General features: G+C 41.6%; 1 long non-coding RNA gene across 3 annotated transcripts in view; it reads right to left on the reverse strand.

The window, feature by feature from the left end:
• Window positions 1-24,390, reverse strand: part of LOC307184593 — a 417,717-nt gene that overhangs the window by 236,506 nt on the left and 156,821 nt on the right. For all 3 annotated transcript variants that reach the window (XR_013827760.1, XR_013827761.1, XR_013827762.1), the window contains exons 4-5: window positions 21,899-22,104; window positions 18,802-18,933 (exon numbers count right to left, since the gene is read on the reverse strand). This is a non-coding gene — a long non-coding RNA (uncharacterized lncRNA). The remainder of the gene's footprint in view (window positions 1-18,801; window positions 18,934-21,898; window positions 22,105-24,390) is intronic.

Consider the following 24,390-nt stretch of genomic DNA (forward strand, 5'->3'; position numbering starts at 1 on the left):
ACTGGGCCCTCTGAATGCTAGAGATAGTCTTCCTCCTAATTACTCAGAACGACCATTCACCAGACATCGTAAGTGGAATCTGGGAAGACGATCCATCTCACCAGAACAACTGCCCCCAGCTGGTCCAGGCAGGAACTACAGCTCTAAGACACTTCCAGCTCTTTACCCCAATTAGATCCTTACCTTGAAATAAATTTACCTTTGAGATATGAATAATATTTTATTTTCCACTCAAGTAATAGAAATTATTCTGCTGCCTACTTATACTCTCTTTGTTTATTCACATCAATGTGATTTTTATTAGAATAGAATAATAATGCTTATCTATGTATTTCATTTTTAAAGATATTTAGATAGTACACATATTTAGAATTCATCACCCAACTTGCAGAAACAATTCCACTAACATCCATCTAATCACACACTACCTTCCTCAAATATATATTGTAATAGCAAAGTGGGCTAGACATCTATGGAGTTGATACAGATTAGTGAGAATTACTACCACCTGGTACACGCATGGCAACTAGAAGTGGCGGAAAGTGTCAGGACCAGTCATGAACAGAGTCTGAAGGAGGCAATACAGAGCCAAGTCCAAAGGAGGCACAGGATAGGGGCTGGGAATGGGGAGCTGTTTTCCTCTGGCCTTTGGGACATGAGCATACTTATCTTCTGAGAGTGTCAGAAGCGATTTTGGCCAAAAATGCACGTGGTTTTACATGCAAAGATTTTTTTTAAGCGTCTTGAAAAAAAATCAGAAGAAAGAGATTTCCAAGAGGTGGATAAGGAATCGCAGACTACAATAAGACTTTGGAAAAAGGAAGTGGAGTGCGTGACACAGACAGGGGTAGAAAGCCTCCGTATCACGTGACCATGGCAGGACCGTGACTTGCCACACCTCACACGGGCAGTAGCAGGTGTGGTTGGTTACATGTGAGGTTCTGGGTCTTTCTGCCAGAGTTTTACTCTCTGCCACTTGCCAGGTGTGATGGCGGGTGAGTTATTTAGTCTCTGAAGCCTTTTCCATCCACCTGAAGAGAGACAGTTTTAACTCATATAACTGTGGTGATTGACTAAGGAATTGTTTTTTGCAAGTTGGGTAATGGAAAGATAATTGTAAGTATGTATACTATCTCAGTCCCTTTAAACACTACCATTATTTTTTATTGTGGTTAAATACACACAACATAAATTTTATACTTTTAACCATTTTTAAGTGTACAAGTCAGTGTCATTAAGTACATTCGCATTTTTGTGTAACCATCACCACTATCCATTTCCAGAATCTTTTCATCATCCTGAACTGAAACTCTATTATTTTTTTGATCCATTAACTGGTTTTGGTCACGTTCATAAATTTTTTAGCATGGTACCTAATGCATGTTAACTGTCAGCATAACGTCAGGGAACATGGGGTTTCATTTTAGCTTTTGAGTTTCTCTTTTGAGCAGTTCTATTTGTAGGAATTAATGTTTTATTGTTTTTACTCTTTCTTTTAGAAGTCTTCTAAAGAACAAAGAGAAAAACTGCTTTTTTAAAAAAAGAATGAAACTCATCGTATCTTGAATTTTTGTAAGTTTAAGATACATTATGGGATGTTAGCAATTTTATTTTTCCCATATCTTAAAATATTTTGCTATTCATCATCTTAGGCATTATTTGATATTACTCATCAATTATTCTCAACTATGCTAAAACACACTAAAATAATGTGAAATGGAAAAATAATGGAATTGCCTAAAAGGTTGACGCAATAATGAAATAAACTATCACTATTACATCACCCTTCAGTTTTCCTGTTGTCTTGCCCCAAGTATTGCAGCATCTTTCAAGGATTAAGACAGGGGATACCATCTTTGTTGTTTTTTAAAAATCTTTCAGTCAACACAGCTGAGAATTTATAATTTTTATTTTCTACCCATAATGGAAAAAATAAGGAAATTTATAGAAGTTGTTTCACAATCATTAAACAAATCAGAAGATTAATGCAAAGAGACTTCATGTAAGTAAAATCTCAGACTATGAGTCTTCAGGTGATGATCTCCTAGTTGAATTTTCTCAAACTCTCGAATCATTGAGTGGCTACTATATTTCTAAAGACAAAAAGGAAATGCAGTGTACTCAATGAGCTAGTCGCTCAGTAAGAACTTCATTATGTGATGTTTTGCTGAAAAACGAACTACCATATTCTTTCATCTTTATGATACTGTACACCAAAATTTTGCTTGATACGGGTCATAAGTGGACAAGGCAGATACATATAAAAGGGTGGATGAAAGAAAACAGACAATGTAAATGTCAAAAATTCTACTGATCACTCTAATTCATGTTTATAAATCTGAAATGTTTTGCATTTATGGAACAAAGATGGCTGTCCTCTCAAAATTATGAGCCATCAAAGTTTTCAAAAGTGTTATATTTTGATGATGCTAATGGCAAGAAGATAAAATCAGAAGAAATGGTAAGCTAAAAGTTTTAGAGATGTATTTGAAATCTGGAATCAGATTTACACGACGAATATGTTCCAGAATCATACATGACAATTGATGGCCAGTTAATAGTGTTCAAAGGAAGTTGCCCATTTTTGGTATATGTACCTTCCAAACCAGGAAAACATGGAATAAAAAACCGGGATTTACTATGTTGAAATTTTTATTAAAATTTCTAATAAAGTTGTTTTTCACTCTATCTCTGATTTTACTTCTGTAAATTACTCATAAAATGACTTAAAAATATAAAAGCATAAAAAGGATTCTTTGGAGGCAAATGGTAAATATTGACAAATATTCCTGGTATACCAAGGATTAAGCAAGCACTCAGTAAACTTTGTTGTTACTGTCACTATCATCATCATCACAGTCTACAGAGTCTTAGATTTATCCTGAGAAAGAAACCACATCCCATGATCCATGAAACAATAAGAAGGACTCATGAGCACCAGCAGGTTTGAGGTATCTTGTTGCCACATCCAGCACAGAAGGGTGCCTAGAGTGCGCTCCCACTGTGGTACACAAAAGGCCTGATGTGGCCATTCGCAAGGTGAGCCCTCTTCCTGGAGTGTGTGTGAGACACAGCGCAAAGCCTGCCAAGAGGCATCACTCTCCCCGACCGCCACCCGCTTCCGCTGATTCACAGAGAATTGAGCCGCCACCAAAAGACCTGGTAATGTACCTTCCATGACTTTTAGGAGCTCAATCCTTTAAAATAAAAAGAAAAACTTGTATCCCAAGTTCTTTTGATCAAAGGCTGTGACTTTCAATGAAGAAGAAGGCTATGAGAAGTGACCATCTGGCTGGAGGAGGGAGTACCCATAGGAAAAATTCACACCACTGATTCCAAAAAAGGACACCACAAGGGTCACAGAAAGGAAAACAGAAATGGAGGAATTTTTTTTAGTTAACTCTGAAATGAAAAACATAAGAAAGTGGTTAAGGAAGAATACTTGGAGATTCAAATCTCTCTCTCTCTCTCTCTCTCTCTCTCTCTCTCTCTCTCTCTGTGTGTGTGTGTGTGTGTGTGTGTGTGTGTGTGTGTGTGTGTATGTATGTTTCTATCTTATCTATCTATCTACCTATCTATATAGATCTATGTAATTTTTTTAAATTAGTAAATGTGACCTCTTGGGTTTATCCAGTACAAGGAAGAACTTTCCAGTCACAGAGGGATCCTTTAGTGGGGAAAAAGTGATCAGAAGACTGTGGTTGGTCCCCAGGTAGACATATAGTCAAGTAGTGGCCAAAAGACCACCCAAAAAAACCATTCCTGAGCTGGGAAAACTGGATTCCCTCTAAGGTCCCTTCCATCTGAACTGAGGATAACACAATGGTTAAGAGAATGTGGGTCCTGGAATCAGAATGTCTGGGTTCAAATTCCAGCCCAGGTTTTACTGAGAGACACTATTTAACCTGACTAAACCTAACTTGCATTATCTGTGGGCAAGTGGGGCCCAATGATGACAGTGGTACCCACCTGGGCACGATATGTTCTGTTTGCCCCTGTGCAAGGGTGCCCCTTGCACCCCTCACTAGCCCCCTTTCTGCCCAGGAGACCGGCCTGGATGAAATTCCTCAACAGACTCCTTGTTGGGTGCAACAGCCTCCTGCCCCAGCAGGAGACTGCAGGGAGGGAGAAGGATGAGGGTGGGGCAGTGATGCCGTTGGCTCTCTCCTTCTCTCTATCCTATCTGACTGGCTGTGTCCTTCAAGTGAAGGTCCCTGTGCTTTCCAGGCAGCCCTATCTACATAACTCTTTCCTTCTAGATTCTGGGAATTCCTCCCCTCCCTCAACCCTCCAGGCTCAGAGGTGACTAGCCCAAAGATACTGCACTCTCTCTTGTGGATCCCTATACCTGCTTTCCCTATAGACTGCAAAGAGTCTACTTATTAAACCCTCTTCCAATGATCTTAATGGGAAGTTGCATCTGTGCTTTGCTGGGACCCTGACTACTTTAAAGGTTGTTGAGAGGGTTAATGTGCCTGACACTTAGCAAACAATCATCACAATGATATTTGTATCCTCCTTTCTCTTGTCTCCCACTCCTCTTTTCACCCAGGATTAACCCTTCTACACAGTTCCCCTTCCGATTCTTTAACAGAGGAGTCAGAAAACTTCTTCTGCAAAGGCCCGGAGAGTTAATGTTTTAGGCTTCGTGGGCTACACAGCCTGTCACCATGGCTCAACTCTGCCCTTGTAGAACAGAGCAGCCGCAGGCAATATGCAAACAATAAGCGTGGCTATGTTCCCATAACATTTTATTTATGAACACTGATATTTGCATTTCGTATAATTTTCATGGGTCAGGAAATGTTCTCCTTTTGATTATTTTTCAACCATTTGAAAATGTAAAAACCCATCTTCAGCTCTCAAGTTATACAAAAACAGGCAACAGGAAGTCTTTGGACTATAGGCCATAGTTTGCCAACCCCTGATTTAACAGAGTTCTAAGATTTAACATTTACACCTCAGCAGAGAGCTTTTATGCTCCAAATCATTATTCTACTTTTTTTTTCTACTTTCCTGTTTTTTTAATTTAAGAATTTGATTCTTTGAAGCCAAAGCTTGCTGACTCTTTACCATGATCTTTGCTAACTGACTTCCAAAATCCTGTCCCATAGCCCATTCAGACCCCTCCCCTCCCTAGTACCTTCTGGGGACAATGTCCTTGAAGCTGTTCCCATACCAGAAACCCATCCCACCACTGTTTCATCTATGAAAAAACACATCCAGGACCAGCCCAGTGTGATTCACTCCATGGAAATAACAACGTGGTATATCTGGTCATGGCCTGTGTACTGGCAATGTTGAGAAGATGAAGTCAGTCTTTGCAGGATTCCACCTGATTATGTCCTGGTACCCATTCAGGACATTTACTGATATCTGATGATTTACTGGTCTGATGACAATTCTCTCCTCCCTCCCTTTCTCCAAAGGCCAATCTGATCAGTTGGTGCAAAAGTGCTAGTAGATGCTAAGCTGCTAACCCAACAGACATACCATGACTTATACAGACACCGATATTCTTGAATTTCATCAAGTCTTTACAATAATTCCTTACCTAAGCAGTGGTTTGCAACCCTGGCTACACATTAGAATCACCTGGAAAGCATTTTAAAATGCTGATGTGCAGATCCCACCCTACAATGACTACAAGGTTATCTGCAGTTTTACAAAGGTTCCCAGCAAATTCTAGGGCAAAGTGAGGCTTGAGAATTATGGACTTAGAGGATGGCCAAGGGAGAGATTTTCAGGCAGCTGAAGGAGGTCACAATGCACCCATTCAAATCATGAATGCTTTATTTTTCTTACTCTCCCATGCAGAGTTGCAGAAAAGAAGGCAATTGGAAGCTACAGTAATCAAGACAGTATGGTACTGGCACAAAAACAGAAAGATAGATCAATGGAACAGGATAGAAAGCCCAGAGATAAACCCACGCACATATGGTCACCTTATCTTATATAAAGGAGGCAAGAATATAGAATGGAGAAAAGACAGCCTCTTCAATAAGTGGTGCTGGGAAAACTGGACAGCTACATGGAAAAGAATGAAATTAGAACACTCCCTAACACCATACACAAAAATAAACTCAAAATGGATTAAAGACCTAAATGTAAGGTCAGACACTATCAAACTCTTAGAGGAAAACACAGGCAGACACTCTATGACATAAATCACAGCAAGATCCTTTTTGACCCACCTCCTAGAGAAATGGAAATAAAAGGAAAAATAAACAAATGGGACCTAATGAAACTTCAAAGCTTTTGCACAGCAAAGGAGATCATAAACAAGACCAAAAGACAACCCTCAGAATGGGAGAAAATATTTGCAAATGAAGCAACTGAAAAAGGACTAATCTCCAAAATTTACAAGCAGCTCATGCAGCTCAATATCAAAAAAACAAGCAACCCAATCCAAAAATGGGCAGAAGACCTAAATAGACATTTCTCCAAAGAAGATATACAGATTGCCAACAAACACATGAAAGAATGCTCAACATCACTAATCATTAGAGAAATGCAAATCAAAACTACAATGAGATATCATCTCACACCAGTCAGAATGGCCATCATCAAAAAATCTACACACAATAAATGCTGGAGAGGGTGTGGAGAAAAGGGAACACTCTTGCACTGTTGGTGCAAATGTAAATTGATACAGCCACTATGGAGAACAGTATGAAGGTTCCTTATAAAACTAAAAATAGGACTACCATATGACCCAGCAATCCCACTACTGGGCATATACCCTGAGAAAACCATAATTCAAAAAGAGTCATGTACCATAATGTTCATTGCACCTCTATTTACAATAGCCAGGACATGGAACCAACCTAAGTGTCCATCAACAGATGAATGGATAAAGAAGATGTGGCACATATATACAATGGAATATTACTCAGCCATAAAAAGAAACGAAATTGAGTTATTTTTAGTGAGGTGGATGGACCTAGAGTCTATCATACAGAGCGAAGTAAGTCAGAAAGAGAAAAACAAATACCGTATGCTAACACATATATATGGAATCTAAAAAAAAAACAGGTCATGAAGAACCTAGGGGTAAGATGGGAATAAAGATACAAACCTACTAGAGAATGGACTTGAGGACATGGGGAGGGAGAAGGGTAAGCTGGGACAAAGTGAGAGAGTGGCATGGACTTATAAATACTACCAAATGGAAAACAGATAGCTAGTGGGAAGCAGCCACATAGCACAGGGAGATCAGCTCGGTGCTTTGTGACCACCTAGAGGGGTGGGATAGGGAGGGTGGGAGGGAGGGAGATGCAAGAGGGAGGAGATATGGGGATATATGTATATGTATAGCTGATTCACTTTGTTATAAAGCAGAAACTAACACACCATTGTAAAGCAATTATACTCCAGTAAAGATGTTAAAAAAAAAAAAAAAAAAGAAGGCATTTGGGAGGGTGGGATAGAAATAAAAATTATTGTGCACCTAGCTTGTTTTTTGATTTTATTTGTAACTTTTCATTCATTTATTCATTCATCCAACAATATTTATTAAGCTAATTTGTGCCAGGCACTCTGCTAAACACTGCCTATACAAGACGAGTAATATAGGCATGATCTCTGCCATCATGGAGCTTACATTCTCATGGGTGGAAAGTGTACAAGTAATTGAACTAATTACGACACAATTATTATTTAATGACAAATATGGTAAGTCATACGAAGTCAGAATACATCTTCCGTGGGGATCTGACTTACTTGAGGGAGATCGGGGAATCTGGCTGAGCCTTGAAGCATGAGTAAGAACTTCTGAGATAAAAAGTGGGGATGGCAGAGGGAACTACATGAGCAAAGGCCCTGTGGTAAGTGGGTAGGAGCTTAGAGCTTTTGAAGAACTGAAGGCAGCGTGGGTGAAATTCAGAGAGCAAAAGAAGAATGGTGGGGTACATGACAGCCAGGGCAGGCAAGGCCTTGGAGGCCTTATTAAGACACTACAAGTTACCTCATTTGTACCTCACTAATGTCTGCATTTTATAGACTCAGAGCGCCAGCAACATGCTCAGAGTTCCATCACTGGAAAGAGGTGAGGCCAGCACTTAAACACACTTCTCTTTAATTCCAAGCCTGTGTTCTTTCTGCTGCCCCATCTGTCTCCCTCTGCAGTTCCCTCCACCTTCTGCAATGAGATGATTCACTACAAACAGAAATTATAAATCAAGTCTGTGTTTCTATATAGAATCTCTCCATATAGAAATGCAGTATCTGTGCTTATACACAGATACATAGATAGGAAGGAACAAAATAAAAGGAACAAAAGGATTAACTTTAGGGAAACTGACCTTCACTCTATGGAGGAAAAGAGTGGCCTGCACCTCCTAGCCAGTCTGCTGCAGAATTCAAAAAGTTTCCTATCATTGGACCACAATATAAGTTAATCAGACAAAGTCATTCATTGATTCATTTATCAGTATTTACTGAGCACTTATGTACCAAGTACTAGAGACACAGGTGAAAATACAGAATCTGAACACGAGTGGAGCTTACAGTCTTTTCTAGAAGAGAGGAGAGAAGCAATGTATTTAGCCAAATTCAAATCAGAAATGCCTAAAGTTTAACAGGAGATAAGGGAGGAGAGTGGTAATATTTTATACTTACTACTTATTTCTACCAGGATTACCTCTTTCTATCTGACTCCTTCACCCCAAAGTTTTCCAAATATGATCACCCCAAAAATTAAGGTCAATAAAAATTGCTATTATTTGGTAAATAGGGAAGACCACATTGTGAATAAAATTTAAGCAGTGGGCAAGGACATTCGGGGGCATGATCAAAAAATTGTACAAATTTGGGAAAATTGTACAAATCTTCCCCAAAACGTCTGATCCAGTTCCAAAATCAGCAATGTACATGAGATTGCTCCAATCCTCTTCCAGATGGTTTGAGGAAGTATGAGCTGAGTCCTAGACATGATGCTAGAGATATGAAATGGACAAATAAAAAACTTCATTAAAATCCTAAAATAAAATAGAAAAATCTGCAGCAGATGGTATGGATTATAGACAGTTAAATGCCTGACAAAGGCAGTAATGATTTTTTTTTTTTATCAGCAACAAGGATTTGGGAGAAAGATGGAAAGATTGAATTATAGAAAATACGGTATTGATTTTTGAAAATGGAAGTAAGATTGATCCTAGCCAGTACCTCAGGTAAATTTCTTCGATCCCTATTAAAATGTTCAGTTTGAATCTAAAAATCAAGGAGGCAACTCAGCACACTTTCCTGAGACCCAGAGGGAGATGATGGGGAAGGAAAAGCGTCCATCTTCCCATTCTTCTTCAGGAGGCGGTCAACAACTGCTCAGAGCAGTGCCACCCCATGACCTTGGGGGACCAGTACACCTGCCCACAGTCAAGAGAGGTGACTAAGTGGGGAAGGCCTGCTAAGTCCCACACACCAGTCTGCTGCACATCAAAAGCACACTGTGTGTGTTGTACATATATGCACATGCGTACACACGCATGTATACATCACCAGTTATCCTCCTTCCTCTCTCTCTTTTTTTTTTTTTTGTGGTACATGGGCCTCTCACTGTTGTGGCCTCTCCCGTTGCGGAGCACAGGCTCCGGATGCACAGGCTCAGCGGCCATGGCTCACGGGCCCAGCCGCTCTGCGGCACGTGGGATCCTCCCGGACCGGGACATGAACCCGTGTCCCCTGCATCGGCAGGCGGACTCTCAACCACTGCGCCACCAGGGAAGCCCATCCTCCTTTCTCTCTTAAGAGTGACTTTTTCTGCCCTATCATCAGCTAGAACTTGGCAAAGGAGAACAAGAAACTCGGACCATCACAGCACATCAAAGGTCTCTCCCAATATATTCCCCAAACTAAGATGCATAAGAACATCTTCCTCATCCTCTTTGGAGACCATTAAGTCAGAGCTGAGCCTAAGAACAGGCTTCTCTTTCTCCCTTCCAAGAACACCTCAGAGGGCATCACTCCTTACATTTCCTGCAGTCACCCTTCCCTTGAGTAAAATGTTAAAAATGGCAATAGACTATAAGAACCTTGCTTTCAAGGACAAAAAATCCTTACCATATAATACTTGGTGCCAGCCCTGCCCACACCAAATTTATTCTCATTAGTATATATTGACTCTCACTTTCTCATCTTCCAACATTATGAACCTTAATTTGATTGGCCATTCAGCCCAGTTTCCTAGATTTGAGCATATGTAGCTGTCTGTTCATCATGTCCATTGTGATAAGTGTCCTTGGTAGGCTGTCAGCTGCTTCTGATGTGTAAATCTGTGGTCTAGACTCACTCAAAGTGTGGTTCCAGGATAAACAAAATCAGCAGAATTACTAGAGAAATGCAAATCAAAACTACACCTCACACCAGTCAGAATGGCCATCATTAAAATGTCTACAAATAACAAATGCTAGAGAGGGTGTGGAGAAAAGGGAACCCTCCTACACTGCTGGTGCAGCTACCATGGAAACGTAAGTTGGTGCAGTCACTATGGAAAACAGTACGACGTTTCCTCAGAAAACTAAAAATAGAGCTACCATATAATTCAGCAATTCCACTCCTGGAATATACCCAGACAAAACTATAGTTCAAAAAGATACATGCACCCCTATGGTCATAGCAGCACTATTCACAATAGCCAAGACATGGAAACAACCTAAATGTCCATCGACAGATGAATGGATAAAGAAGATGTGGCACATGTATACAATGGAATATTACTCAGCCATAAAAATGAATGAAATAATGCCATTTGCAGCGACGTGGATGGACTTAGAGATTATCATACTAAGTGAAAGAGAAAGGCAAATGCCATGTGATACCACTTATATGTGGAATCTAAAATATGGCACAAATGAACATATCTATGAAGCAGAAACAGACTCACAGACTTAGAGAACAGGCTTGTGGTTGCCAAGGGGGTGGGAGAGGGAAGGACTGGGAGTTTAGGGTTAGCAGATGCAAACTATAATATATAGAATGGATAAACAGCAAGGTCCTACTGGAAACTATATTTAATATCCTGTGATAAACCATAGTGGAAAATAATATAAAAAACAATGTATATATATATATATATATATATATAACTGAATCACTTTGCTGTACAGCAGAAATTAACAGAACATTGTAAATCAACAATACTTCAATTAAAAAAAAAGAAAGGAAATAAAATACAAATATAAGAATGAAAAAAAAAAATCAGCAGAACTCCAGGCCTCACCCCAGATCTCCCAAGTCAAAGTCTGCATTTTAACACTACCTCCTGGGTGATCCTTACGCACACGAAAGGTTAAAAATCACTCCTGAGAAGTAGGAGTTCTCTGTCTAAACTGCAAGGCACTTATCATACTCCTGAATACAGGTTGGGAGTAAATCATGAAACGTTAACTGAGTCACTAGAATGGGATTTTATAGAGATAGAGGGGGAAAATATAAGAAATGGTGGTTGTTATACTATTTACATCTAGACTCCAAAATTTATGTCCCTTATATGAAGCACTTAGAGAACTCAGTAACTCTGTATATTTAAGTGGTGTAAGTGCTACAGAAGTTCAAAGAAAGGGCAGCTTGATGTGGGATTTCCAGGTAGGGGAGAATACAGTGGAGACAGCAGGACTTGAACTAAGGATCAGTGGATAAGATCTCTAAAATATGACTACTAGGAAAATCTTCTAAATCCAAAACAGATGGATTGAGTTGTCAGATAGTGGTTACCAACCATGTGAACTTTAATAAATCACTTCTTATCTCCAAGCATTAATAAACCAGGAAGGTGATACAGCATAGTGGAAACAAGATTTGCTGTCAGAAGGACTCGCCTCCAATCCTAGCCAGACTATGTCACCTTGGAACAGTTACCTTACCTTGCTAAGCCTAAGCATCCTACCTAAAAATGAGAGTAATACTTGAGAATTCAATTATAAGGAAAGGTATACAAAGTTCCCAGGTCAACATCTGTCGCATAATAGGTGGTCAACCAACATTACTTTACCTTTTCTCCTCCCTTCCTTCTAGCAAACAGTTGAGCCAGCATAAACGTGAACTAAATCTAGATCTGAGTTGGTAAGGACAATACAGATGAGGAAAGTCCTGAAGACCTCAAGCTTGATGTGGCAAGAAGGATCATCGTGCAAAGGTGAAAACAGTATTTTAGGAATACCAGCCTAGCAGTGTGTCCAGAGTGGACTAGAGAGGCAGGTGATGGTGGTGGTGAATTGGCAAGTTCACTGAAACGCATAAAGGACTTTGTACCAGCTTTCACAGCACGTCTGTGCTGGCCGTTTGTCTCTGCTCTCAGATCCCCTCTACACTTGTCTGCTCTAACCTGCATATTCGAGGGCTGGATTTCTTGCCAACTGGCTTCCAGGTAGGATCAGCCAATGGGAGGCTAGAAAGCTTGAGTAGGAGGAGGAAAGAACCTGTTTATCCTTTCCTCTCCCTGCACGAGGTGGCATCTTAGAGAGCTTATTTCTCCTGGGAGTCTCCAACTCCAACAGGCAATCCTGGCCTCTGTGCTCCCAGCTCCCACCAGGCAGCCTCTGCAGAGCTCCCAAACACCTCCACCCTCCGTGGTCTCTCTGGTCTGGCGGGGGGACAAGCTTCCAGCCATTGCCAACCTCTGGGTTGCTGTACCCTCTCCTCTTTGGCGTCTCATTTTTATCATCACCTAGGTAACAATACTATAATATAACAGAACTATAATACGGCTTCCTGTACTATATTATTCGTTCTATTGAAAGATTAAAAGTGGTTTATATTTCCCTACTAGACCTTATCTGACAGAGCATCAATATCAAAATACATCTCAGATTATGGTTGTATGATGATGTGGGTTTCTAAATCTTGGAAAATATACAAATGAAAGCTACATAATGATTGATCTTCCATTGAAGAGTAGGAGAGAAATTGGGGTCAGAACTCTCCAACCAAAACATATCATGAAGCCATTAACACAGGATAATTATTAATCTGGGAATGTAATTGTACCTATGAGCATGTCACATTTAATTTAGCATTTGCATGGGTGATCTGGGAAGGTGAATAACAAATGCAGAAATTAATTCCACAGATCTAATTGGGAGATGTTGCAAACACCCAAATGATGGTGAAATGATCAAAAAGAAAAAAAACCTGAGTTACAGAAATATGGGCAGGATATGGTGGTAAAACTCCTCAAAATGCACAGCTGGATCAAAAGAGCAAAATGAGATACTGCCTGAAAAATCTACATTGGTATAGTTAAGAGAAAGCAATCAAAAACATGGATATTCCATGAGTAGGAAAGAAAGTAAAAAACAAATCAATCTGAGAAGACGGAGGAGTGACAGTGCAAACTTGGATATAATTTTGAAATACGATGGAGGAAAAAGAGCCTAGTTAAGTTGAGCTCTAACCATAGACACCCTGTGGGTTTTTTTTTTAACAATAACAACAACAACAAAAATGATGTTCTCTCTCCTTCCAACTTCCACTCACTCCCCCCAATTTACACACTATTGATTAGGCCATACTCACTATGCCTTACTCAATTTTGCATAGCTCAATAACAAAAATGAGAAAAATATTAAGAATTGCAAGAACTCTGGGAAATAAAATCTGAAAGATCATCAGCAGGAGGACACGAACGATAAAGGAAGCAGAAAGAGACAGACTGGCTGAACAACCCTATTGCTAGCACAGACCCAAAGATAATCGTCATACTGTGTGGGACAAACAAATTCCAATTAGAGAATAGATCTCAGTGTTGACCTAATTAGTGAACGTCCAGCTCTCATTTTTATGGGATGAATCCAGGCAAGTAAAATAAATTCTTGGAGACAAAACTGCTCTTTCTAATAAGGACAATGGCTTCCTCTTTCTCCATGAAACCCCAGGTGGTCAAAACACAAAAGCCCCATACATTATTTTTTGTTCAGTTTGAACCTTAAATCCTTCTATAAGGATAATATTGACTTCAAGGGGTCCAGACAGTGTATTTCCTATGTGGTCAAGAAGGGTTTTCTTTTAGGGTAACAGGAGTTCAAAATAAGGACAAGAACTCTTAACTCTGCAAGGATACAACCAACACAATGTAGCAGCCACCAATAAGACTGCTTGCTTCCAAGTAAAGTATTAGGTGAAAGAAGAATAAAGGATTAAAGCCAAACACTCGCAGCTCCGTGTTAAGCTGGGCTGTTATAATCTAAGTATTCATGAGAAACCATTTTAGAATTTAGAAGGGGGTGGGAGAGAAGTAACTAGAGTCAACTGTAATACAGAGAGGGTCTGTCACATGATCTAATTACAGAAATGAAAGCAACCCAGGAATTATGTGGTCTATTCAAGCCTGCAGGGAGGACGAACAAAGAATATAATTATCCATCAAGCCTGTTGATGAAACAATTACTATTTAAAGCAGATATAGATTTAAAATTAATTTGCTTCTGCATTCTGAGGATTGGGGGACAGAGATAAACAGTGTTTGAAGTTTAATTATCCGTGTGTAAGATGAAGGGGCTCATTTCAATTTGGTTAGCACTGCAAAGCGTTTTGGATGGCGTGAAAGGAAGGACCCGACTCGGCTGAAAAGTCCCAGCACTGCTAAAACCTGTGATTAAAGCGAGTGAGGAGGCTGGTTCAGCCTCATCCCCACAGGATGTGGTAGTATCACAGGAGAGATGATGCAATTGCAAATTAATATTCAAATGAGCACTAGTTTGAAGTTTACCTGGAGGGGGTAACACACTATCTCTAAAAGAGCAGAAGAGGGCCAGCCAAAGAGTTCCAGACTCCAGAGCCGTGAGATCTGGGGAGTGGAGACCTTCACGCATGTATAAGCAAAGAGGACATCTACCTGCCAGCTACTCTGAATGGACTGATTCTTATCAGAGGCCATGTGTGCAGTGTCCCAGGGCCGAATGGCAGGGCTGAGGGGCGGGCAGGGTGAAAGGGTGAACTGGAGCTGGAGTGCAAGATAAAAAACAGAGACTAGAAAATTCAAAAGTTAAAGAATGACTGTGGATATGCATGGAAGTGTGTCTGTGTTCAGACATCAAAACTCCCGGGGACAGAATTTCTAGACGTCAGACCCAACTCACTAGCCGCCATGGGGGAGGTGTGCTCAGTGACCCGGCCGTGCTCAAAGGGCCTGGAGCAGAGCCGGCTACGTGACGTGGTGGTTAAGAGGATGGGCTTGAGAACGGGCCAGCTTGAGTGTAAAGGCCAGCTCTGCCACTTTTCAATTTTATGACCTTCTCAAAGCGTTTGACTCCCCAAGTCCCCTCCATCTGATTGATGACATGACTTTCCTCCTTTCCTCATTGCATGGCTGTATTAAATATGGTTACGAGGGAAAACCTCAGTGTCCTCTCCCTACTTAAACTTCCAAGGGTTCCCCATAGTTTTTTGGGTAAAGAATCTCCTCACCGTGGACTGCAAGGCCCGGCAACGGAGGGACCCCGTCACCTCAGCCACCTTCCCTTTCCCCTCCCCACCACTCTCTCCACTCCGGCCATGCAAGCCTCCTTTAAGTTCTCTGCTTTCTCTCCTGCTTCAAGGCCTACCCGTTTACTTTTGTCTCTGCCTTGGAACACTTTCCCTTCCCCCCTCCTTTAACCAGTTAACCGTTATCTATTCATTCTGCAGATCTCAACTCACAGCATCTTGGGTGGTAGTTAGCAGCACAGGCTCTGAGGACTACGTGTCAGTTTCAAAATCCCAACTCCACCACTTACTATCTGTGTGACTTTTGCCCATCTAAGAGTCAGCTTACTTCCTACAAAATGGGCATGAACACCAGCACCTACCTCATACCATCATTGTAAGGGGCACAGGAATTAATACACATGACAGACAGTCTCCGCACACAGCCTGGTCTACGGGGAGCACTGGAAAACTGCTCTTGCCATATTCCCCAAAGCCCTCCCTTCCATGTCACTTGTCAAGGTAGCAATTTTATGTTTGTGTGATTATTTCAATATGCCCATCTCTTCACTAGAATGGAAGCTCCATGGGGGCAGGAACTTTCCAGTGTTTAGTCCACAGTATAGATTCAGTTCCTAGCAGAACAGACACCCAAACATTTGCTTGAGGAATAAATGAATGGAAATGCTGAGCACAGTGCCTGGCACCTAGCGGGACCTCCATAAATACTAGCTTTTCAGTAACAACCCACTGATAACGCCAACTGATAATTGAAAAAACTAATAATCACTTTGCCCAGAGGTTCTCAACTGGGAGTCATTTTGCCCCCCAGGGAAGACTGGCAATGCCTGGACAGGGCGGGGAGAGAAGCATGCGGGTGCTACTGGGATCGAGTGTGAAGAGGCCAGGGAGGCTGCTAAACGTCCTACAATGCACAGGGCAGCTTTCGCATGACACAGAGTTATCCAGCACAAAAACGGCAACAGGACTAAGGTTGAGAAACCCTGAATTATGCCTTGTCATTTTTCACCGATTGCTTAATTCACCCGTTGAGTTATAGCAGGCAAATCCAGCTTAAGGTAATCATTCTTGCCTTTCATTCTGTCCATTTCTATAGGTATAAAGCCATCTTTGCCTCCCCCTCGGTCCCCAGACTCTCTTGGCCTAACGGAGCAGTCTCATTTCTTCTCACCCCTGTGCCCGGTGAGAGCCTGAAATTTGGGCACGTGGGTGCGGCTGAAGAAAAACACACACTCCAAGACGTCTCCCAGTTTGTTCCCTCTTTTGCCTCATACACATATTCCTATTTTCAGCAGAGCTTTCAGTAGAAGCCAAATGTGAGTACCACTACTCGGCTTTTAGGACAGAGCTCTGTTTCGAATGTCATGCTTCAAGAAAGTTCATGTAGCCAAAAAGTAGGGCAGGGGCCACCACGTTTGATCTCTCATATCTAATACAGAGGTCACTCTAAGATACAAGAGAATTTGCTCCAACCATAAGCCCTGGGCTCAAAATTATCAAATATAAATTCACAGGGATGAATTATAGGATCTCAGAAAAAGTAGGATAATGGAACAAAGTTGTTCTGAAGTGGCAATCCCGGTAATATAAAATGCACCAATACACACAAATGCTAGAGGTTAATACAAATTTTAAAACTCAACGTTTAGTCGACCGCATAAAATGACTTGTTGACAATGGTTAAAAGTATGTCAAACAGAAATTACAAGTGTTGGCAAGGGTGTGGAGAAATTGCACACTGTTGGCTGGAAGGCGTAATGGTTCAGCCACGGTGGAAACCAGTTTGGCTGTCTGTTCCTCAAAAACTTAAACAAAGAGTCACCCTATATCCCAGCAATTATATTAATACCAGTATAAACTAGGCATAGAACCAAAAGAATTGAAAACAGAGGAACAAGAACATGGATGTATATATTCACAGCAGCACTATTCACAACCCCAAAATGTTGAAGTAACCCAAATATCCATCAACAGATAAATGGATAAATAAATGGTGGTATATCCTTACAATGGAATATTATTCAGCCATACACAGGAAAAAGTACTGATACTTGCTACAGCATGGATGAACCTACAAAAATCGTACGCAAAATAAAGTCACATAGTATATGATTCTGTTTATATACAATTCTAGAATAGATAAGTCCATATAGACAGAATGTGGATTAGTTGTTTCTAGGCACTGGAGAAAAGGGGAAATGCAGAGAAATGCAGGAAAACTGCTAATGGGGAAGAGGTTTTATCTATTAATACAGAATATCATCTCCTTTAAATTAAGGTGGAAACGTTTTGGAACTAGACGGACGTGATTACACAACACTGTGAATGTTCTAAATGCCACTGAATTGTTCACTTTAAAAATGGTTGATTTTATGTTATGTAAATTTCATCTCAATAAATTCTCTTTTAAAGCATGCTAAAATCGCACAAACTTGACAGACACTGAAAAAGAGAACACCTCAAAATGGAAATAGATGCAGTAGCCTGGGGGACTGTATGTAATCTATTTTTGCAGTCTTGATATCACTTTGTTTTTTTCAAAGTAATATGTATTGGCTATAAAAACTTTAGAAAATATATAAAGTACCACAAAGAATATATAAGGCTCTATGGATAATATTTCCAGTTTTTCAAAATATATATTCTTTAATGTCAATGTCAAATTAACTTTGCAATTAAAAAAAAAACCAAGACCCTGTGCATTAAGTAATATAAACCTACACAGTTGAACATTTATTTCTGCCAGAGCTTTTATTATAAGCTTGTTTCTTTCTGTGGGCGGAGGCTGGGCTGGGGGACCGAGGGTTGCCAGGGAAGCAGGTAAGTCTGTGACATTTTGGCTAGGGCCTCTCTTCTATCCTTCCATCCATCTCAGACCAGTGTGTCTGGCCCTTACCAGGCTGGCAAATTCTGGTCTCTGTGGGACAGAAAGCTTCCTTCTCCACATCTGAGCCACTGACCCTCCAAGAAAGAGACTGGTATTTCTACTCCTTTTCCTGCAGAGCCTCCTTCCTGCCCACAGCAAGAGGTCTCCATAACTTATTGTACTAGTAAGCTCTGAGAATAGGGAGATGGGGGCTTAGTATCCTTGACTTCATGAAAAAGATCGTTACCTCCAAAATATTTGCAAATGACGGTGAACCGTATGTCTCACTTTCCATCCTACTAAACCTTTTGAGCATAAACATGAATAAAATGAGAAAGAAACAAAAAGAGAAGCAGAAGTTTGGAGCTTGGCTCAGCATAAAGTGGATATGTTACCAGTGAATTAACAATAATCAAAGGTCCATGTTATAACCACACTGCAGTGGTAACTGTCTCCATGAAAAGACACCACCCCAATTCACAGACCCAGAGGTTTTGGTTTTGAATGTTCACTCTTACCTTCATCTATCAGTGGCCTCTCTCTCAATCCAATTTTATCATCAAAGCTTCAGATCCAACATCCGCCCTCTTCTTGCAACACTTGTTCCTCCTGTTCTTACAGCAAAACTGCCCTTCCCGAGTCACTTCCTCCTGACGAAAAAGACCAGATGTCAAAGGTGTGCAAGTATCCTCAAGAGATTTCCTCCCCACAGAAACTGACAGGACCGAAAGAGCACTAGTTTACCAAAACATGGTAAAGGAAATAAAAATAGATAATTGCCAGAAATATCAACATTGACAAAAAAGGGCAGAGAATTTTCCAAGTATGGAGTTGCCTCTCTGGCATGGGAAGTCTATCCCACAGCTGATGGAAGGTCCTGATTCTTCTCCGTTTCCCCCAGGGAACTTAGCATTAATGGTTTTCCCAAAAACAGCTGCTTGAGGAAACATCACCACAAGCAGAGAGAAGAAGCCTAGCCAACTGGCCTTGTCTCTGCTCCTTGCTGTGCATGAGGCAGAGACATACAGAACCTACAGCAATAACACAGAGTAACATACATCGACAGAAATAAAGGAGAGACTAGTCAAACGCTCGGTGTCCTCTGTTCTGTCTTGTCATGATGCACAAACATGAGAACTCATAGATGCTTAAGAAAGAAGTGAATTATGCTCATCAGATACCAGCAAAACACTTCACATGTCTGTACATTGTATGGTTTCTATCTCAACCCAAAACCCACCCTGATCAGGAATTTGGAAGCACTTGCCTAGAATGGGGCCTGATTTTCCTCTGGGCTGTACAGAACTGCCTACGGGATCTAAGTGAAGACTCTGCAGAGACAGAGTTTCAGGTATCCAAAAAGGTACACTTCCATATAAACCAAAGTGGCCACCAGATGTGAGGCACTCATGCCCCAAGCTATGAGAAAGTGGAAAAGTCTAAATGCCCCCATGAGCCATTTGGGTATCATTGAGTTTCTCCTGGGACACTCTGTACTGCCTGTAAATATGACCAAATCCAATTCTAGGTAGCTTCTGGAACAAGGCAAGTGGTCAGGATTTATTCAGGCCAACATCTGGAAACGTGCATGTTCCAGTTAACTCTGTGAAAAAGCGAAGTCATATCCTGGAACTGTCCCCACCCACCCCCACCCCCGCCCCTCCTCTACCAGCCTAAAAACCTCCACGGTACAATATGTCTCTAAGATATGCCTTAAGATAGCATCACAAAATTGGACAATAGCTGGCAGGAATCATCTCCCAGACTTGCCAGACTTGGTATTTTTTAGGGTAGAAAGCATCTAATGGCCACGAGTACTTCGTTTAGTGTTTTTCTAATGCATTGCAAGAAGTTCACTCTCTAGCACCGAACTCTGCCGAGGAACCCATCTCAACCTCCCATCCCACCTCTAGAGAATTTTCATCCAAATATCTTATTAAGCTTGTCCCAAATGCTCAGTATTTGCAGAGTACTTTGCAGTAATTTAGTAGCCTTCTCTCAAGACACACCTAGAGAAAGGAGATTTCCCACACACTATCACCATTTACTTTGCAGAGGGAGACCCTGGAGTCTCTAGGGAGGTTTACAGCTAGTGGCCAAGATCTTTTTGGAGTCACAAAGAAGGGGCAGCTGATTCCACTGGGAAGGGGACCAGTGACTGCAAGGTCTTCCCTTTTGGCTGGTGATAGTTTGTTTCCCATTGAAGTTACTCCTTGGAAGCCTTCTTAGACAAAGGTCTATCTTGAAGTATTTTAAGGTGTTGTTTATCGGGAAGAAGTAACATATTAATTAGCTAATACTGTAATATTGGTTCATATGTTAGTATTGATAAATTTTCATGTATCTGGACAACGTGGTTATCACCCACGTGAGAACAGGTCCTACAATGATGAGACCTAGGACAGGTAAGTTTGGAAAAGGAAGCTAAAAAGGAAGAGGAGAATTATCCACAGTAGGAGGTGGTCTAGGACCAGAATACAGGAAACAGTAGGAGGGGGTAGCGATGCGGGTGGGAGAGAGGAAATGAGGGCACTAGACACTTGGCTGGTTTGAGATGCAGCAGGAGGAGCAGAGGAAATGAAAACCAGACTTTGCTGAATTGACAAATCTGCCTGAGCCAGCGCTGCGCTTACCAGCACACAGGGAGGAGACCCCAGGGAAGGGGGATGTGACTGGTCTTTGATACCCTGCCCTCATTGGCACCACTGCTAAGGGAACAATAAGCTCTCAGAGAGCTGTGAGATCGGGTGGAGTGTCAGGAACAGAGCAGGAGCAGGGGAAAGAGGTAGGAAAGGATCAGAAGTTCTCCAGGCTGGGAAGAGTGGAGTGGGTCAGAGGCCCTGGAATTTCCCATTGGGTGACCATGTCCGGGTCCATCTCATGGGAAGGTGGGCATGCCGGAACAGTTCACGCCACGGCCAGGCATCTGGGAGTGCCTCCCGAGCCCATCTGGGATCTCTGATCTCCTAGCAAAGAGTGTGTGAGGAAGGACCACACCACACGCCTATCCTGATTCTGGTGTGGAAATGTGCTCATCAGCTCCATGATCCTCTTCCCTTTTCTCATTCTCTCCCCGCATATCTCCTGCATGCTCCCTCTAGGACTGCCAAGACAAAATTGTTAAGAGATGCGGTTTACTTCTTTGATAAAATTTAATTATTGAGTGGTACTGATTGATAAATCTTACCTAAAAAATTAAAAAGAAATTTAAGTTGCCTGTGGATTCCCTCTACATACAAACACTCTTCACATTTTAGCTTCACAACCTTCTGTGGTCTTACCCTCACTTCCTGGGATTCCCAACCCTTGATGCTGGTCTCTGGCTGCTTTCAGTTCTATCAGGATTCACCCCAAGGGACAGGCCTCACGTTCCTGGCCTTTTCTGACAATTCTTCCTGATAATCTTTCTTACCATCAAAATGTACCTGACCTACCTTCCATTCCCTGAGAGCTTCCATTCCCTGAGAGCTATTCTGATATACTAACCTATGCCAAGAGAAAACACATGCCTTATGGTTTTTTGAGAAATTCAAATGAGAGAAATTAATATATACAGGTAAAGTATTAATATTTTGTTATTATAAGTACATTAGTCCTTATAGGTAACAAACTGACCTTTCAGGAGGGACTGAGAGAAATCTCATCTAAACCAGTGGCTCTGTCTGGGGGAATTGCAGGCATCAGGCATGCTGGCCTGGGGGAGGGGAAGACAGGGAGAGGCTGCAGCTTTGACTCTGACATTTTATAAGCCGGCTGCCCACTCCTCATGGGCTCGCTGCCCATCCTATGGCCAGTTCACGTTTTGCTTCATTCAGTTGAATCTAGGGAAAAAAATCAAACCTTAGATTGATCTATAGTTAATAATATTAAGTGTTTGAGGGACACAAGAGCATCAATGTACAGTTAGTTCCCAATTATGGAAAACAGATGCCTTAGGGCCAAATATCTTTTAAATCTCCTGCAGGTGGCAAGGAACCATTAGGGACTCACTCCCCTAGACAGGGCCAGAATTGCTTCCATTCAGGAGAGTCTGTCAATTTCCAGCTCTGTGATATGGGACAAGATATTCAGCCTCTTTGAGCCTTAGGTGCTTCATCTATAAAATGGTTGTAAGGATTCAATGTAACAGTTATGTAGTATCTGTAAAGCACATAACTCAAGGTTTGTCATACAGGAAACAAGTGAAAAGAGTAGCAGGCATAGCAGCTACTCCCAGGCATTTTAAGAGCGGAAATATTCAGCCTTCAAAAGGTCCTCAAAGGTAGCTGTATGATCTACAGATTAGCCAAAAGACTTGGAAACCAGTTGGGTTTGGGAGTTTCACATTGCCCTTTGAGACAGTTGGCAAACCCATGAAGTGTCTCAACCTCAAGGACAGGAATTTCTGCCCTAGAGATAGACATGACCTGTCTAACCAGAGATAGAGCAGAGGGCCTGGCCAAGCCCTGCAAGACTTCTCCCTCCCACCAAGCCAAGGGTATACCCACTCCCTCTCCTTTTCCTGACCTCACCCTTTTCCACCCACCTACTCCCCACCCCCCTCCCGGCCTAATCTCAACTCCAGGAGTGCTCTTTGCTTTTAAAATGCCTTGCCCAGCTTAATCAGTAACCAGCTGCCCTCCACTGCCAGTTAGTAGCCTGCCCTGACATGAGTTCCTTCTCCTGCCAGCCAGCAGATGTGACTTTTTTAGGAAGATTCAATTCCCAGCCTGCGCCCTTTCTGCTAATGACAGCCTCTCTCTCTCTCTCTGAAGGTTACCTGTCGCCAGCCAGCATTCTTGCTCATGAATGCAAAGTAAAGTGTGTGCTTGCCCTGACCTTGGAAAAGCACATCATTCTATATACGAGTTCTAAAAAAGAACATTTGACATTTGCTGTCTTATGTGTGTCAGGACTGAGAAAAGTCCCGCGTGGCAGGATACTCTCTTAGGTTCAGGGATGTGGTTTGTGAATGGCACTTGTCAACTAAACCTTGCAATGATACTCAGCAGGCATGATGTGGAGAAAATGTTAATGAAATCTTGCCTAACTGCCGGAACACATTTGAATAGAATCAAAGTCATATGTGAGATTTTTTTCTCTTATACTAAGTCTTTCCTGCATATATTAACCTTTTGCCAGTTTTTTTTAAAAAGCACAAAACTAGGATGATTCAATCATTCTTCAAACACGTATTGAGTACCCATTATGTATCAGACCCTGTACTGCGCACTGGGACAAAAAATTAAATGAGGCATAGATTATTTTAGGCAAATTATTATTCAAGATTTTATGCTGAGAACCCAACTTCTTGGTTTGCTAAAAACAAAGCAAAAAGACAACATGCATTTCTGGACCTTCGAGTCATTTGGAAATAGGCAAAGGGAAAGGCAGGGCTCTTAGAAAGAGCAAATAGACTGCAAGCAACCAGAATGGATGAGATGATCTCGGACAGATTGGGATGATCTTTCAGAAGGAGAGTATCCTGACTTGCTGTTGTTTATGAAATAGTCTTTCAAGCAAGAAGGGCCTGCAATGGCCACGCTAGGCTTGCCCTCCTTGACCAGTCTCTGCCCTGCAGCCTGATGCCACTGAGAGTGAAATCCAGTTGAGCCCTGCTTTCCTGATGGTGGTGCAAGGCACCATTTAGCAGAAGCTTCCTGATGCAGAACTTTTAGAGAATTCAAGGACTCACTCTGTCATCATCATCAGAAGTGCATGTTTCCACTGCTGAGTCAGAAGAACTAAATTGGAGCAGGACCAGAAACAAATGATGAGTCAAATGAAAGCTGTAGCTGCAGAGCAAATGCCCCTGGTGCTAAGATTGCTGGGCCATGGTGTGGGGTACCTCTACAAATCCCTAGGGCCCATTCATTCATGCCACAAGTGGTTATGGAACATCTCCCATGCTTCTAGAGCTGTCCTAGGTGCTGGGGACAGAGCAGTGAACCAGACAGACAAGGCCCCATCCTCATGAAGCTTATATTGTAGTGGAGAAAGACAATACAAGAATAGTTTATAAGGCTGAAGAACAAAAATTAAAAGATGAGCTAAAGAGTAACTTATGAAGGTACTTATATTGGTCCAGATTTTATTGCAGACAACAGAATCCACTCTTGCTAATTTAA

Source organism: Stenella coeruleoalba, assembly GCF_951394435.1.
Source record: "Stenella coeruleoalba genome assembly, chromosome: 3".
NCBI classification, from domain to species: Eukaryota; Metazoa; Chordata; class Mammalia; order Artiodactyla; family Delphinidae; genus Stenella; species Stenella coeruleoalba.